Below are 16,489 nucleotides of genomic sequence, written 5' to 3' on the forward strand. Positions count from 1 at the left end.
AGTTTTTTGCCATCTTCTTGGGAAAGCAAAATCACTGCTATTCAGGAATCAAAGAATTGCCACTCTTAAGTTGGATGAGCTGATTGGAAATCTCACTGCTATGAACTGAGAAGGCAAACCATGAAAATGGATGCACCCAAGAAGGAAGAAGTCTGGCTCTCAGAATAGCTGAAGGTTCAGATCTGGAGGATGATGAAATGGCCATGATCCAAGAGATTTCAAAAAGTACTTGATGAGAGGAAAAGGGTCTTCAATAGGTCAACCTTCAACAAACCAAGGGTTCCTGAGAAACAGAAACAAAGGGTTGCTACAAATGTGGTAAGATTGATCACATGATCAAGAACTGTCCTCAATGGGAAATTGAGTGGAAGAAGGAAAGGGCTGAACGAGAGGAACAGGAAGAAGGAACAGGTTCAACCCAAAAGGAACAAAGGATCAACAAAGGCTATGGTTCCTGCTTGGGGAGAAACATCAGATGAGTACTCAGAATAGATGAAGCTGGAGATGAACAAGCACTTATGGCCATCAGAGAATCAGATGATGAACAAAGGTAAGTGTTTCATCTCAAAGGACAAGATTAAATTCCTGTCTAAAGAAAGATTGTCTGAGCTATTGTAGACTTCACTGATGAGTCTGAGATAATTAACAATGAGAAGGAAGATCTGTCTAGGAATGTGTGATCCTAAAAGCCAAGTGCAAAAATCTAGAATCTAGGGCTAATGAGAGTGATAGTAAAAATACTGAGTTGAAGAACCAGGTTCTTGAACTTGACACCAGTGTCCTAGAACTTAGTCTGAGAACTTAAAACTGAAAACTAGGAATAGGTAAGAAAAAGCTGATCACACTCATCTCACCCTAGAAGAAAACTTAAGAAAAATGAAGGATGAGCAGATAAGATTCTTAAAAGAAGATCTAGGGAAGGTAAAACATGAACTAGACAGAACTTGCAAATGGAACAAGGCTTTTGATGCACTTTCCTGGCTACAAGAACATCAATAGTAGCAGAAAAAAGAGGACTTGGCTATGGGACTAAGCACGTAAGTGGGATCCTAAAAGCAAGTACCTCACTCTTCCTGAGAACAAAATCTGCACATACTATGGGAAGACTGGCCATTACAAAAATGAATGTAATGCAAAAGAAAAGGCCAGTCAAAAGAACAAAGCTTTTCTTCAAAAGAAAAATAGGCTGCCTGGGTGAGCTAAAAGGAATTTGATTTACCCCTTTGCCTATAGAAAGGGACCCAAACTAGTTTGGGTTCCTAAGACTAACCCTTGATTTCTTTTTGTAGGTCCAAGTGAAGGGAAGTAGCCAAATATGGTACATGGATAGTGGCAGCTCAAAATATATGACTGGAAGTAAGAACCAATTCCTTTCACTTGAGGACTTAAAGGGAGGTAATGTCTCCTTTGGTAATGGGAAGAAAGGTGAGATTATTGGGGTTGGAAAGGTAGGTAAGACAGACTCACACTTCATTGAAAATGTCTACTTAATAGATGGCTTGAAATACAGCCTGATCAGTGTGTCACAACTGTGTGATAGAGGTAACCTTGTAGCATTCACCTCTACCAAGTGCTTTTGATTAACTTAGCCTAACTAATATGGACAAAAAGAAGCTAAAATAAGACGAACACCATTTATAATATAAAAATTGTGTCAACAAGCACATGCAACAAAACTAAAGTAAGGGATCAAATGTATGCCACCAACACTCCAACGGTATAAAAAAAAACAAAATAAAACAAAACACATCATCACGGCTAATTCTGTTCTCCATTAATTTGAACTCCATTCCCTTGATCTTTAAATATGATCATATTCCTTAAATGTGGTAGAGGAAATAATAGGGTAAGGGACTTAGGGTAAAGGAAAGGGTATAGATTAGGGAAAATAATATTGTATAACCGCTTTCAAAATAGTAGCGGAATATATATACATTCTGTATGTTATATTAATCTACACAAATAGGTAATTACTCATTTAACAAGTGTCTACAGTCTAGGGGTGTGCATTCGATTTATCGATTCGATTTTGACCCTTATCGATAATTACTTATCGATTATCGATTTGTACATATGCTTATCGTTATCGTTTCAATAAGGTTTCGATTTTTTCGATTCGATTTCGATAACAAATAATCGATTCGATTTATCGATAAACCGATTCGAATGCACACCCCTAATAAGAAGTGAGGTTTCCAATCAGTTCATCCAGCTTGAGAGTAGCAATTTTCTTTGATTCCTAAATAGCAGTGATTTTGCTTTCCCAAGTCACTGGTAAGACTTTTGTCAAGATTTTCTCAACCTTGTCTTCTTCAAGGATAATTCTCCCAAGAGATTTAAGTTCATTTGTTAGTGTTGTGAACCTTGTGTACATCTCCTGGATAGATTCTCCTTCCTTCATACTGAAATTCTCATATTGAGAATATAGCAGTGTCCCTCTTGATCTCTTTACTTGAGGAGTTCCTTTATGAGCCACTTGTGAAGTGTCCTATATTTCCTTTGCAGTAGTATAGCTTTGAATCCTACTGTATCGTCTGGACCCAGTCCACAAACAAGCCATTTCTTGGCCTTGGCATTCTTCTCCCATTTCTTCAGATCTTCAGAAGTGCAGTCAGCTCTTGTCTTTGGCACATCCACACCTTCAGCATTCTTCTTTGTAGTTGCCAGAGGACAATCAGTGACTATGTCGCAGAGTTCATAGTCTTCTCCTCTGATATGATCTCTCATCCTGTTCTTCCACCAAGAATAGTACTGACCATTAAAGAGTGGAGGCCTAGCAGTGGATTGCCCTTCCCAGTTTCCAGGTGGTGCACTCATTTTGATATTTTCCTAAGGTATTAGCCTCTTCAAGGATAACCTGCTCTGATACCAATTGATGTTTTAAGCGTCAATACCACACAAGAGGGGGTGATTTGTGTGGTACCCAATTTTCGCTTAACTGAACTATAGAAGAACCTGGTTCTTCTAGGTGCTCCAATACTACTGTTTGCGGAATAATAAATACTGAAAATAAAGAACATAGATATTTTTACGTGGAAAACACCTGGCTCAAAAGGTGAAAAAACCACGACCTACTACTCAGTAGGATTTTCCCGAACTTCCACTAAAATCACTGAGCCAAAACATTATTTACAAAAACTCTTTGTAAACCTAAGGATTAAGTCTAATCCCGTTATGGCACACAACCTCAACTGTTGCGACAACTTCAAGTTAGCTATAACTTGAACACTCTAGGTACCTAATATAATTGCTTCTATGAAAGCTGAAAGGTACAGTATGAAAACACCCACTACAATTGAACTAGAATAAAAGATAGACACAATGTAACTGGTTCTTCTATCTCGTTCAAGTAGCTTCAGGAGTGCACACTCAAATCACACATAAATTGCTTGCAAAATCGCCTTGCCCTTTTGCTCTCAATTTAGTTTAACTTCTGCGTATGTGCATTACCTGTAAAAGAGAACAACACTGACATTTAATAGGTTAGTAATCAGAGTTTGATTGGGACTCAATTGCAGCTCTTCTATCGTAGAAGAGTTCATGATGATCTCAAACTCTAACACTATCTTCATCCTAGATTGTGTTCTCTTCATATAAGGAGACTTTCTCCCCTTATCTAATATGCAACCTTTTCGATCAGATCAGGAGATATTGCTGCTTGTTCAGTAGGACTTATCTCCTTCACATGCATCTCACATGCATATATTGATCATGACTGTGCTTCATAAGATGGACCTGGTCCATGACTGAGTTATTTTTGTCAATCTTCAAAACTTCACCTGTTCTTGGGCCAACAGTGGCCATTACGATGCTCTATAGATACGCCTGCTAGGGCTCGAGGTGAGGCTCGAGATGTAACCTCGAAGGATTTCCAAACGATCAACTCTGAGGCAGCGCAGATTGATAGCTATGATGGGAAGATGGGGAGTTCCCTAGGAACTTGATTAAAGCTGGCAAAGTCTATTAGGCTAGTCAAAACCCGTATCATGGCATTAAATAGTTGTACCAGCCCCATATCCTTGTAATAAATGCATTTGTACTATATTGGGATTCCCTTCACATATAAAGGGGGTCCTTGTCACTTTGTAAGCAGGATCTGATACACAAGATACAACACACTACATTCAATACAAGAACATTCTCTGCTCTCTAGCCTGAACACATTCTTCTAATTTCATTATTTACATTTATTGCTTATATTCATTGTGTTCTATTAATTGTTCATCATTTATTGCTCATTATTGATCATAAAGAGCCGCCATCGCATCTCTCATAACTATTAAACCTTCATCGACTGCCCTTAGCCGGGCATCTGACTCCCCCGAGGCCCCGCATACGCAAGCTCGAGGCCCTGATTTCCAACCACTCGGTTAGATTATTACGTTATCTGCAAGCTATCATCTTAATTTCTAATCCTTCACTTAGCATCTATTGCCTAACAACAAGCATAAAAATAGATCACATATTTTTAGAACCACAAAATCAAATCTAATTGTTATTACCATTTTCAAGGTAAACACTTTGAAGTCGGACTTGTTTGTGTCAATTCTTTGCATCTGCTTCACGACTCACTTTTGACTAGTGGTGCCCCGAGGAGTTTTCACCAACACGTCTCTCTCATTTATTTATCTCTACTTACCGTCGTCTTATAGTGCCCATGAGGGTTTTCACTAGTAAGACTCTCTTTTTTTTTCTTTTTTTTTCTTTTGCTTTCTTGTGTGAGCAACTTCACAGTGTTCTATGTCGCATGACAACCATTGCTCATTGCATGCTTCTCCTAGCATTCTTGAAGGCATATCGGGAGGTCTTTATTTGGAAGATTTAGGATAAGGTTGGAAAGAAGGGACGGCATGAAGGCTCAAAGTAGACTCAAAATGAGGGGGTTGTAGACTTACAACTCTTGGAATCGACTCTTTCAAAAGTGAAATAAAATTTTTGTCCAAGTTTCATATACTGGGGATATTTGGATTTTTTTTTCTTTTTCTTCTGAATTCTTATTTGGTTGGACCGAACCGTGTAAGCCTACCTACGTATCCTTTTTTTAAAAGGAATCAGATCGAACGTAGTTCAAACATCTGACCTAAACTATTTTTTCATCTTTCTTTCTGTTTCTTTTATTTTCTTTTTTTTTCCTTTTTTTTCAAAATAAATTACCCCAGCTTCTATTTTCTGGGGGCTGGACCTTTGACTGTTCTTTCTTCTTCTTTTTTTATTATTTGAACTTTCTAAGAGTTTCCCTAGTTTATACTCTTGGGGCATGGACTTTTCTATTCATCATTTTTTTTACTCGAAACTTGATTCCAAAAGAGGGTGGTCGAAGAAAATAACGCAAGCTCAAAAAGGGGTAACAAAGGGTATAAAGTGTTTAGATAGCAGAAGAGGGGCTCCCGGCCTTGAGAACGCCAAACATAATATCCTTTCGTGAACACAGCATTGATGAACATGTCTATTTTCCTGGTGTGTCGTGGTCGAAAGACACTTTTCATCCATTAATTTCAAGCTTTACAACAAACTTCAATTGATTTCCTCAAACCCGACCTTCACAATGATTTGAAGGTAAAGATCATTAACCTCCACGGGTATAACTACTCTAGTTCCACGTGAATTTTGCTCTAGCTTAATTCCAAAGTGTTTTGATTCTTTATCCATCCTCAAAAGTGTCTTTTTCTCAGTTATCCAATTCAAGACTAAATCAGTTTTCTAGGTTCTGGCCAAAAATTCCGCATGCATGTCATGTCACTAGAACTAGCAGGAAAAGGATTAAGCACAGAATGACACAAAAGAACAAACTGTATTTCATTGAGTAAAAGGGAAAGGGGACAACAAGACAAACAATCTAAAATCTGAGTTACAACCCTAGAATAACCCAGATAATGAAAATAGCAATAGAACAAATAGACAAGACTCACACCGACAAACAGATGGATGGAAAGGGTTTGACTCAATAAAACATATAAATATCTGAATCACAACCCTGAAATAACCCAGATAATAGAAAAAATATCAAAACAAGCTACCAAGATTCCTTCCTAGTAAGGAGGGAATGACTTTTCAATTGCTAAGCTTGACATTTAGCCACAAATTTGCTCATCAGAATCACAGGGCCTTCTCCAATTTCAATCAGTTTTTCCTGGATCATCCTTTGTATTTCTCTTTTCAAATGCCGACAGCTTTCAGCATTGTGCCCCTAGGCATTGGAATGGTATTCACACCTTTTAGATATGTCAAATCTTCTTGCACGTGGGTCCACATAATTTGGAGGAATTGGTGCAATCATGTGATAATGTTTTAATTTCTCAAACAAGCTTGTATAGGACTCTCCTATTGGTGCAAAATTCTCTTTCATCCTTTGTTCCCCTTTATACCCCTAGCTTGGATGTGGGTTATAGGGCACTTGAAAATTTTGTGGAGGCTGGTGGTGATTTTATGGTGCTCGTGTTCGCCTTCTGGGGTGTTTTGGTGGCTGAACAACATACTGAGGTGGAGCAACAGAGTATTGTGGGTTCTGAGGTGGATAATAGTGCTCAGGAGCATCATCGTAAACCAGACGAGGCTGGTCATACCTTCGAGGTGTTCTCATAGGACCTCTTCTCAACCCTGATGTCATCATGGTTTCTTTATCCTTCTTACTCGTCACTAAGAGTCTGTTTGGAAAGCCACCCTGTAATTGGAATTGGTGTAATTACTAGGGTAGTAATTACACAGCCTAGTAATTACACAGTTGTGTAATTACGATGACCTGTTTGTTTGACATAGTGTAATTATAGTGTAATTACAAGTTTACTGTTTGGTTGCACAAGTGTAATTACACAGTTAGATTAAAATTTAAATTAAGTAATTATCAAAACTTAAAAATTAATATAATAAATATATGTGTATAAATTTTATAAGTATAAATAATATTATATTTGGTATTTAAGATGTATATTTTTTTGTAAATATACATTAATTAGTAATCATATATTTGTAACTAATATTGTAAAAATAATTTATATAGTACATTTTTTAAATTAATAATATTTAGTTTAGATACTTACAAAAACTAAAAATATACGTTTTGTAAGAAAATCATGGAATTCATGTTTGATAAAATAAATTAATATTTATAAATATAGTGTCATAACATTAATTAAATATTTGACAAACTAATCTATCAATTCTAACTAAAATATGAACAACATGGAATATGAGCCAAAACTACTAAAACAGGTAAATTGGAACCATGAATATAACACAATTTCAATATTAAAAAAAAAATAGTTTTACATATGTCAAATTCCAACATAATAATAGTAAGTTCCACTGCAACTTAAGATTAGGAAACATGGTAAGTTTATAACCACATTCAACAACGAAATTTCACTTTAAGTGCATCACTCATTATATGCCAAGTTTATTAATGACCCATTATTTCTAATAATAGGAGGTGTAGTTTCAAAAATAGAATAAGAAAAAAAAATATAAGCAATTACATAGAGTCACAAGAAGTAAAGATAGAGAAATAAAAGATAAATAATGTACAAAGAAAAATGTATTTTAAAATTTTAAACGAAATTAAAAGGTAAAAATAAAATTAAAAAATTAAAATAATAGAAATAAAAAGTTATAAAGAAAATAAATTAAAATAAAAACAAAAAGGAAAGAAACTAAAAAGCAACCTTGTAATTACACAGTGTAATTACCACCAATTCTCACCTCCCCCTTGAGAATTGGAGAGTGCAATTATACCCCTCCAATTACACCCAATTCCATGTTGACCAAGTAATTACTTGGCCAAACAAACATGCCAAACTGTGTAATTACACCCAATTACACCCAGATCCATTTTCAAGGTGGCTTTCCAAACAGGCTCTAAAATTAACAGATTCAATCTGGACAGCCATCTTTGAGAATTGCTTGACGTATAATTCTGCCTGTATTAAGGCCATTCTCAACCATTTCCCCCATTTTGATTGCTTTCGAGAAAGATTTGCCCACTACGGAACCATGTTTTGAAAATAATCAGGCTCTTGAGCCTGAAGGAAGACAGTGATTAACTCGTGGTCATCCATGGGTAGCTTAACTCTAGCCGCTTGCTCTCTCCATTTAATGGCGTACTCCCTAAAACTTTCAGTTGGTTTCTTCTTCAGGTTTGAAAGGGAATTGCGGTCTGGGGCGATGCCGATGTTGTATTGGAACTGTTTGACAAAGGCCTGGGCCATGTCATCCCAGACATACCAATGAGATGTGTCTTGATCCATGAACCATTGGGAGGCTACTCCCGTAAGGCTTTCCCCAAAATAAGCCATTAGTAATTCTACCTTTCCTCCCGCACCTCTTAGTAGATTGCAATACCTTTTCAGGTGGGCTATGGGGTCTCCATGTCTATCATACTTTTCAAATTTGGGAGTCTTGAAACCAAGTGGCAAACGAACATCGGGGAACATACATGGATCCTTGAAGGCAATACTCTTCTGACCTGCCAACCCTTGCATGTTTTTCAACTGATGTTCTAAGCTTTTCACTCTTTGGGTCATTTCTTCAAGTGCCATATTTCGGGCAGGCTTCTCAATCTTTGCAGGAAGATCAAATAGGTACGAGTGGTACTCAGGAGAGTGGTATTGTTCTTGCTGGGTAGCAAATTGTGACTCATGGGTTTTCCTTTGCACCACCATCGGTTGTGGGATGGTGAAGACGGGCATAATAGTAGTGGTTGTCTGATTAGTTGTTAATGGCACACTTTGGGAGTGCGCAACAGAGGTTCCAGCTGTAGTCGTACAGTTGGGACAAAGACTGAACCCAGGTGGATAAGATTGATCAGACAATGAGAGCGGAATGGTAGTAGTCGAGATGGATGTGAACTCTGGGAAACCATGAATAGAAAAAGGTTGTCCTTGGCCATTGGCCCATGCTTGACACATTTCACTCATTTGTTGTTTCAGTATTTTATTTTCCTCAACCACAATAGACTCATGTTGAACTCTCTGACCCCGAGTCTCTTGAGCATTTGTAATAGCTTCGATGTCAGTTGTCAATGGCATTTTTCCCTTGGATCTTGTGTTGCGCCACAAAGCAACCACCTCAAACTTTCTCCACAATTCAAAACAAGAGACATGTTAGAATGGACTCAGTCGGTCCTTATTATTATCAACATCATTTTTTATTCATTTATCATTTCTCTTCTTTTTTTAAATGGTTGTCGAACCTGATGTGGGTTGCCTACGTATCATGTGGGAACATGAATCAGATCTTGCGTAGTTCGGAAAGATCAGGAATAAAGTAAATGAACTAACTCTTTATTTTTGGATTTGGAAATTTATTTTTTTTAATTTTCGAAAGAAAGACTAATAAAGAAGAAAGAAAATATTTTTGGATTTTGATTTGTTATGTTTTTTTTTGAGAATTTTTGAAAAGAAAGACTTCTAAAGAAGAAAGAAAATACTTGTCACGACCCGGATTTCCTACCCTCGGGAGTCGTGATGGCGCCTACTCGTAGTAGCTAGGCAAGCCATTTTAATATTTTTTCCATTAATAAACCAATCTTTTTAACAATTTATGACAACAATATTAAACAACAAAACTAATTAATAGCGGAAGTCTTAATTATAGAAACTGAATAAAACACGGAGTAGTCAATATAAGCGTCTATCCAAGACTGGTGTCACAATACTCACGAACTGCTAAGAATTTCTAATACAAGGGTCTGAAAGAACACATAAGCTGTTTGTCTCGAATACAAAGAGGCAACAATCTAAAAGAGAGAATAAGAGAGAGACGTCGGGCCTGCGGACGCCTGCAAGGCTACCCCGGGTCTCACGATACTGAAAGCCTGCTCCCGTGCTAATGCTATTGTTGCTGCTCGAAACCTGGGCCTGTGCAAGAAAATGCACAAAGTGTAGCATCAGCACAACCGACCCCATGTGCTGGTAAGTGTCTAGCCTGACCCCGGGGAAGTAGTGACGAGGCTAGACCAGACTACCACATAAACCTGTTCAATATATATATATATATATATATATATATACACACACACACAACGGAATCGAAATACAAAACAGATAAACAATATGGGAGGGGAAACATGCTGTGGGGAGTATAATAAATTCCAAATAAGAGTCGTCCAATAATAAAGGAATACAGCACAACTCATTAGTACGTAATGAAACAGAATTCAACCAGTGCACGGCATCACCCTTCGTACTTTTACTCTCGTCCTCACCAAGCAATAACATGTGCACGGTATCACCCATCGTGCTTTTACTCTCATTCCTCACATATATCAATAGAATCGGCACGGAATGGTACATCGTGCGGCACGACATCACCCTTCGTGTTTTAACACTCTTTCTCATAATAAGCAAACAATGCACGGCATCACCCTTCGTGTTTTAACACTCTTCCTCACCCAATCAACAATCACAAACAAGGGCAAGGGAATAAATAAACAATAATAAAAATCCCGGCAAAGGAACACAAATAACAATTAAAAACCCGGCAAGGGTACAATATCAATAACCAACAACGTCCCGGCAAGGGAATGAATCATTAACTCTTTTCTTTCTTTCACTTTCATCTCATAGTTCACATTATCACTTGAGCCAATGCTCCAAAGAGTTACTTATCACATATACCTTCATAATTTGTATTTCAACCCGAGCCAATGCTCAGTTTCAAGATCACAATTTCTTTCACAAGGTCTTTACAACATATAGAAGTCATCATTTAAGCATGGAAGGCATAACAACAACCAAACTATTCGCAAATAAGGACTCACGGTCATGCTGGACACCAATGTATAGATACTCGTCACCATGCCTATACATCGTACTCGACAATTAGCAAGTTACAAATAAGACTTAACTCATATTCCCTCAAGCTAGGGTTAAACCAAACAGTTGCCTCAATGCCTTGAACTCAACTCAAGCCTCAACTATGGCTTTACCCCGTAATTCCACCTCCAATCCGCTCGAATCTAGCCACAATTTACTTAATTACATTAATAATCACTAAATGAATCAATTTGAATGCATAAAAATGAATTTCCCAAAGTTTTTCCCAAAAATTCCAAAATCGCCCCCGGGCCCACGTGGTCAAAACCCGAAGTTCGAACCAAAACCCGATTACCCATTCCCCCACGAACTCAAATATGTAATTTGTTTTGAAATCGGACCTCAAATTGAGGTCCAAACCCCCAATTTTAGAAAAACGTAGGTTCTACCAAAAACCCCCAATTTCACCCATGGAAATCCTTGATGTTAAGTGGAAAACATGTTAAATAATGTTAATAAGTGAAAGAATTAAGTAGAAATCGACTTACAAATGATTTGGGATGAAACTTATTCTTGAAAAATCGCCTAAGGAGTTGTATTTTGAAAGTGGGGCGAAAAATGATTCAAAATTCGACTAAGTATGGAAAATTGCAGGTTGCAGATATGGGAATTACGAACTGGGGTTCGCAATTGCGAACCCCGACCAAATATGGGAAATGCAAACCAGGGCTCGCATTTGCGAACCCTCATGAAAAACCCAGACTTCGCATTTGCGAGCAAAAAGTCGCATTTGCGACATGACCCACTTTCGCATTTGCGAACCAAACGGTCGCATTTGCGACCCTATGCAGAATTCCCCAATCTCGCATTTGCGATCAGAGGCTCGCATTTGCGAGAACTTCTTCGCAAATGCGAATGTACCAGAACTGAAGATACCAGATTTTTCAAAAATGCAAAAATGCAATCCGACGCCTATCCAAAACTCACCCGATCCCTCGGGGCTCCAAACCAAATATGCACACAACCTCATTAACATCCTACGGACTTACTCGTGCGATCAAATCGCCAAAATAACATCAAAAACAACGGATCAAGCCTCAAAACTCATGAATTCTTCCAAATTTTCATAAAACATCAATTTTCCATTTTAAGTCTGAAACACGTCAAATGACGTCCGATTTCAACCAAACTTTACAGAAAGCGCTTAAACCATATATAAGACTTGTACCGGGCACCAGAACCAAAATACGGGACCGATACCACAGTCTTTTAATCAAATTTCATTTCCAGTTTCCTTAATAATTTCAGAAAAATAATTTTACTCAAAAATTCATTTCTCGGGCTTGGAACCTCGGAATTCGATTCCGGGCATACGCCCGAGTCCTATATTTTTCTACGGACCCTCCGGGACCGTCAAATCACGGGTCCGGCTCCGTTTACCTAAAATGTTGACCAAAGTCAAATATATTCATATTAATATCAAAATTTAGCATTTTTCACACAAAATTCATATTTAAGCTTTCCGGCTACGGGCCCGGACTGTGCACGCAAATTGAGGCAACCCTGAATGAGGTTTTCGAGGCCTAGGAAGCATATGAATGAGAAAACAGGTAAAGGGTCATCACATTCTCCACCTCTAAAATAATCGTTCGTCCTCGAACGGAGAAAAGAAAGAAGTACCTGAGTCGGGGAAAAGATGAGGATAACGACTCCGCATGTCAGACTCGGACTCCCAGGTCGATGCCTCAGGAGGCTGACCTCTCCACTGAACACGAACAGAAGGCAAACTCTTGGATCTCAACTGACGAACCTGCCGGTCCAAAATATCTACCGGCTCCTCCTCATAAGACAGATCCTTGTCCAACTGGACAATGCTGAAATCTAATACGTGGGCTGGATTGCCGTGATACCTCCGAAGCACGGACACATGAAAAACTAGATGCACGGCTGATAAGCTCGGCGGCAATGCAAATCTATAAGCCACCTCTCCCACTCGATCAAGAATCTCAAACGGACCAATGAATATAGGGCTAAGCTTGCCCTTCTTCCCAAATCTCATCACGCCCTTCATAGGCGACACTCGGAGCAATACCCGCTCACCAACCATGAAAGCTACATCTCAAACCTTACGATCCGCATAGCTCTTTTGCCTAGACTGACCTGAACGAAGCCTATCCCGAATGATCTTGACCTTGTCCAAGGCTTCCTGAACCAAATCCGTACCTATCAACCGAGCCTCTCTCGGCTCAAACCATCCAATCGAAGACCGACACCGCCTACCATACAAAGCCTCATAAGGAGCCATCTGGATGCTCGACTGGTAGCTGTTGTTGTAGGCAAACTCCGCTAAAGGCAAGAACTGATCCCATGAACCTCCAAAGTCAATAACACAAGCCCGGAGCATATCCTCCAAAATCTGAATAGTCCGCTCGGACTGACCGTCCGTCTGGGGATGGAATGCTGTGCTCAACTCAACCCGTGTGCCCAACTCTCGCTGAACTGCTCTCCAGAAGCGCGAGGTAAACTGCGTACCCCGATCCGAAATGATAGATGCCGGCATACCATGAAGGCGAACAATCTCCCGGATATAAATCTCAGCTAATCTCTCGAATGAATAGGAGACTGCCACAGGAATGAAATGCGCTGACTTGGTCAGCCTATCCACAATGACCCAAACTGCATCGAACTTCTTCCGAGTCAACGGAAGTCCGGTAACGAAGTCCATAGCTATCCTCTCCCACTTCCACTCGGGAAGCTCAATCCTCTGAAATACACCACCAGGCCTCTGATGCTCGTACTTAACCTGCTGACAATTCAAACAACGAGTCACATATGCTACGATATCCTTCTTCATTCTATTCCACCAATAATGCTGCCGCAAATCCTAATACATCTTCGCGGCGCTCGGATGAATAGAGTACCGGGAACTATGGGTCTCCTCTAAGATCAACTCTCGAAGCCCATCCACGTTAGGCACACAAACTCGCCCCTGCAATCTCAAAACTCCATCCGCATCTAAGGTAACCTGCTTGTCACCTCCTCGCTGCACCGTGTCTCTAAGGACACACAAATGGGGATCATCAAACTGCCGATCACGGATACGCTCCAATAAGGAAGAACGAGCGACCGTGCAAGCTAATACTCGGCTAGGCTCGGAAATATCCAGCCTCATACATCGATTGGCCAAAGCCTGAACATCCAAAGCAAGCGGCCTCTGACTGACCGGAATATAAGCAAGACTGCCCATACTGGCTGACTTCCTACTCAAAGCATCGGCCACCACATTGGTCTTCCCCGGATGATATAAAATGGTGACATCATAGTCTTTCAATAACTCCAACCACCTCCTCTGCCTCAAATTCAACTCCTTTTGCTTGAACAAGTACTGAAGACTCTTGTGGTCAGTGAACACCTCACATGCCACGCCATACAAATAATGCCTCTAAATCTTCAATGCGTGGCCGCCAACTCTAAGTCATGCACTAGATAGTTCTTCTCATGAATCTTCAACTGCCTCGAAGCATAGGCAATGACCTTGTCATCCTGCATCAACACTGCACCAAGCCCAATACGGGAAGCATCACAATAAACTGTATAAGGCCCTGATCCGGTGGGCAAAACCAACACCGATGCCGTAGTCAGAGCTGTCTTGAGCTTTTGAAAGCTCGCCTCACACTCATCCGACCATCTGAACTGGGCACCCTTCTGGGTCAATCTGGTCATCGGGGCTGCAATAGATGAAAATCCCTCCACGAACCGTCTGTAGTAGCCTGCCAACCCCAAGAAACTCCGAATCTCTGTAGCTGATGCTGGTCTAGGCCAGTTCTTGACTGCCTCTATCTTCTTTGGGTCCACCTGAATACCCTCAGCTGATACAACGTGACCCAGGAATGCAACTGAATCAGCCAGAACTCACACTTGGAGAACTTGGCATATAACTGACTATCCCTCAGAGTCTGAAGAACCACTCTAAGGTGCTGCTCGTGCTCCTCCTGGCTGCGGGAGTACACCAAAATATCATCAATAAAGACTATCACGAACATGTCCGAATATGGCCTGAACACTCGGTTCATCAACTCCATAAATGCTGCTGGGGCATTGGTCAACCCAAATGACATGACCAAGAACTCATAATGCCCATACCGAGTACGGAAAGCTATCTTAGGGACATCGGATGCCCTAATCCTCAACTGATGGTAGCCAGATCGCAAGTCAATCTTGGAGAATACCTTGGCACACTGAAGCTGGTCGTAAAAATCATCAATCCTCGGCAGGGAATACTTATTCTTAATCGTTACCTTGTTCAATTGCCGGCAATCAATACACATTCTCATTGACCCATCCTTCTTCTTGACAAATAACACCGGCGCACCCCAAGGAGAGACACTGGGTCTAATGAAACCCTTCTCAAGCAAATCCTGCAACTGGTCCTTTAACTCCTTCAGCTCCGGCGGGGCCATACGATATGGCGAATAGAAATGGGCTAGGTGCCTGGAGCCAAATCAATACAGAAATCAATGTCCCTGTCGGGTGGCATACCCGGCAGGTTTGAAAGGAAAACAACTGGAAACTCCCGTACAATGGGCACAGAATCTATATGAGGAACCTCAGCACTGGAATCATGAACATATGCCAAATAGGCCAGACACCCCTTCTCGGCCATACGTTGAGCCTTCACGTATGAAATGACGTTGCGGGTAGAATAAACTGGAGTGCCTCTCCACTCTAAACGAGGCATGTCCGGCAAAGCTAAGGTCATAGTCTTAGCATGGCAGTCCAAGATGGCGTGATAGGGTGATAACCAGTCCATACCCAGAATGATATCAAAGTCAACCATATCTAAGAGCAACAAGTCTACACGGGTCTCAAGACCCCCAATCACTACAACACACGAACGATGGACTCGGTCGACTACGATAGAGTTCCCCACCGGTGTAGACACATATACAGGAACACCCAATGCATCACTAGGCATGACCAAGCATGGTGCGAAATAAGATGAAACATAAGAATACGTAGACCCTGGGTCAAATAGTACCGAAGCATCTCGGTCACAAACCAGAACCGTACCTGTGATGACTGCATCTGAAGCCTCAGCCTCGGGCCTGGCCTAAAGAGCATAACAATGGGGCTGGGCCCCACCACCCTGAACCGTATCCCTAGGTCGATCTGCTGCTGGCTGACCTCCACCCCTAGCGGTCTGGGCTCCACCTCTATGACCTGTACCTCCACCTCTAGTACCTCTACCCCCGCCTGTAGTTGGCTGGGCTGGCTGTGGAGCACCTGGTGCCTGAACCATGGCACGAGAATCCTGGCGCGAAGAACTGCTTGGTGCTTGAGGGCAAAATCTGGCAATATGACCCGTGTCACCACAAGTGTAACAAGCCCTCAGTTGTTGAGTCTGTTGTCCCTGTCGACCTGAATGGCCTCCGCGGAAACTCTGAAGTGGCGGTGCGCTGATAGGAGCTGGCGGTGCATTGAGTGACTGCTGATCGGAATAGCATGCCTGAGAACCACGGCCACCTGAAGTACAGTGAGAAACCTAAAGGGTCGACTGAAAGGGCCTAGGAGGATGGCCTCTACCATATGAATCTCTACCTCCAGATGAGGTACCACTGAATCTGCCGGAATGACGGGCTCTCTTGTCTCCCCCGTGACCACTCCCCTATGACAGAACCATCTCAACTCGGCGGGCCATATTGGCCGCCTCCTGAAAGTTGATCTCAGTACCAGTCTCCCTA

Source organism: Nicotiana attenuata, chromosome 1, assembly GCF_001879085.1.
Source record: "Nicotiana attenuata strain UT chromosome 1, NIATTr2, whole genome shotgun sequence".
Classification (NCBI taxonomy): domain Eukaryota; kingdom Viridiplantae; phylum Streptophyta; class Magnoliopsida; order Solanales; family Solanaceae; genus Nicotiana; species Nicotiana attenuata.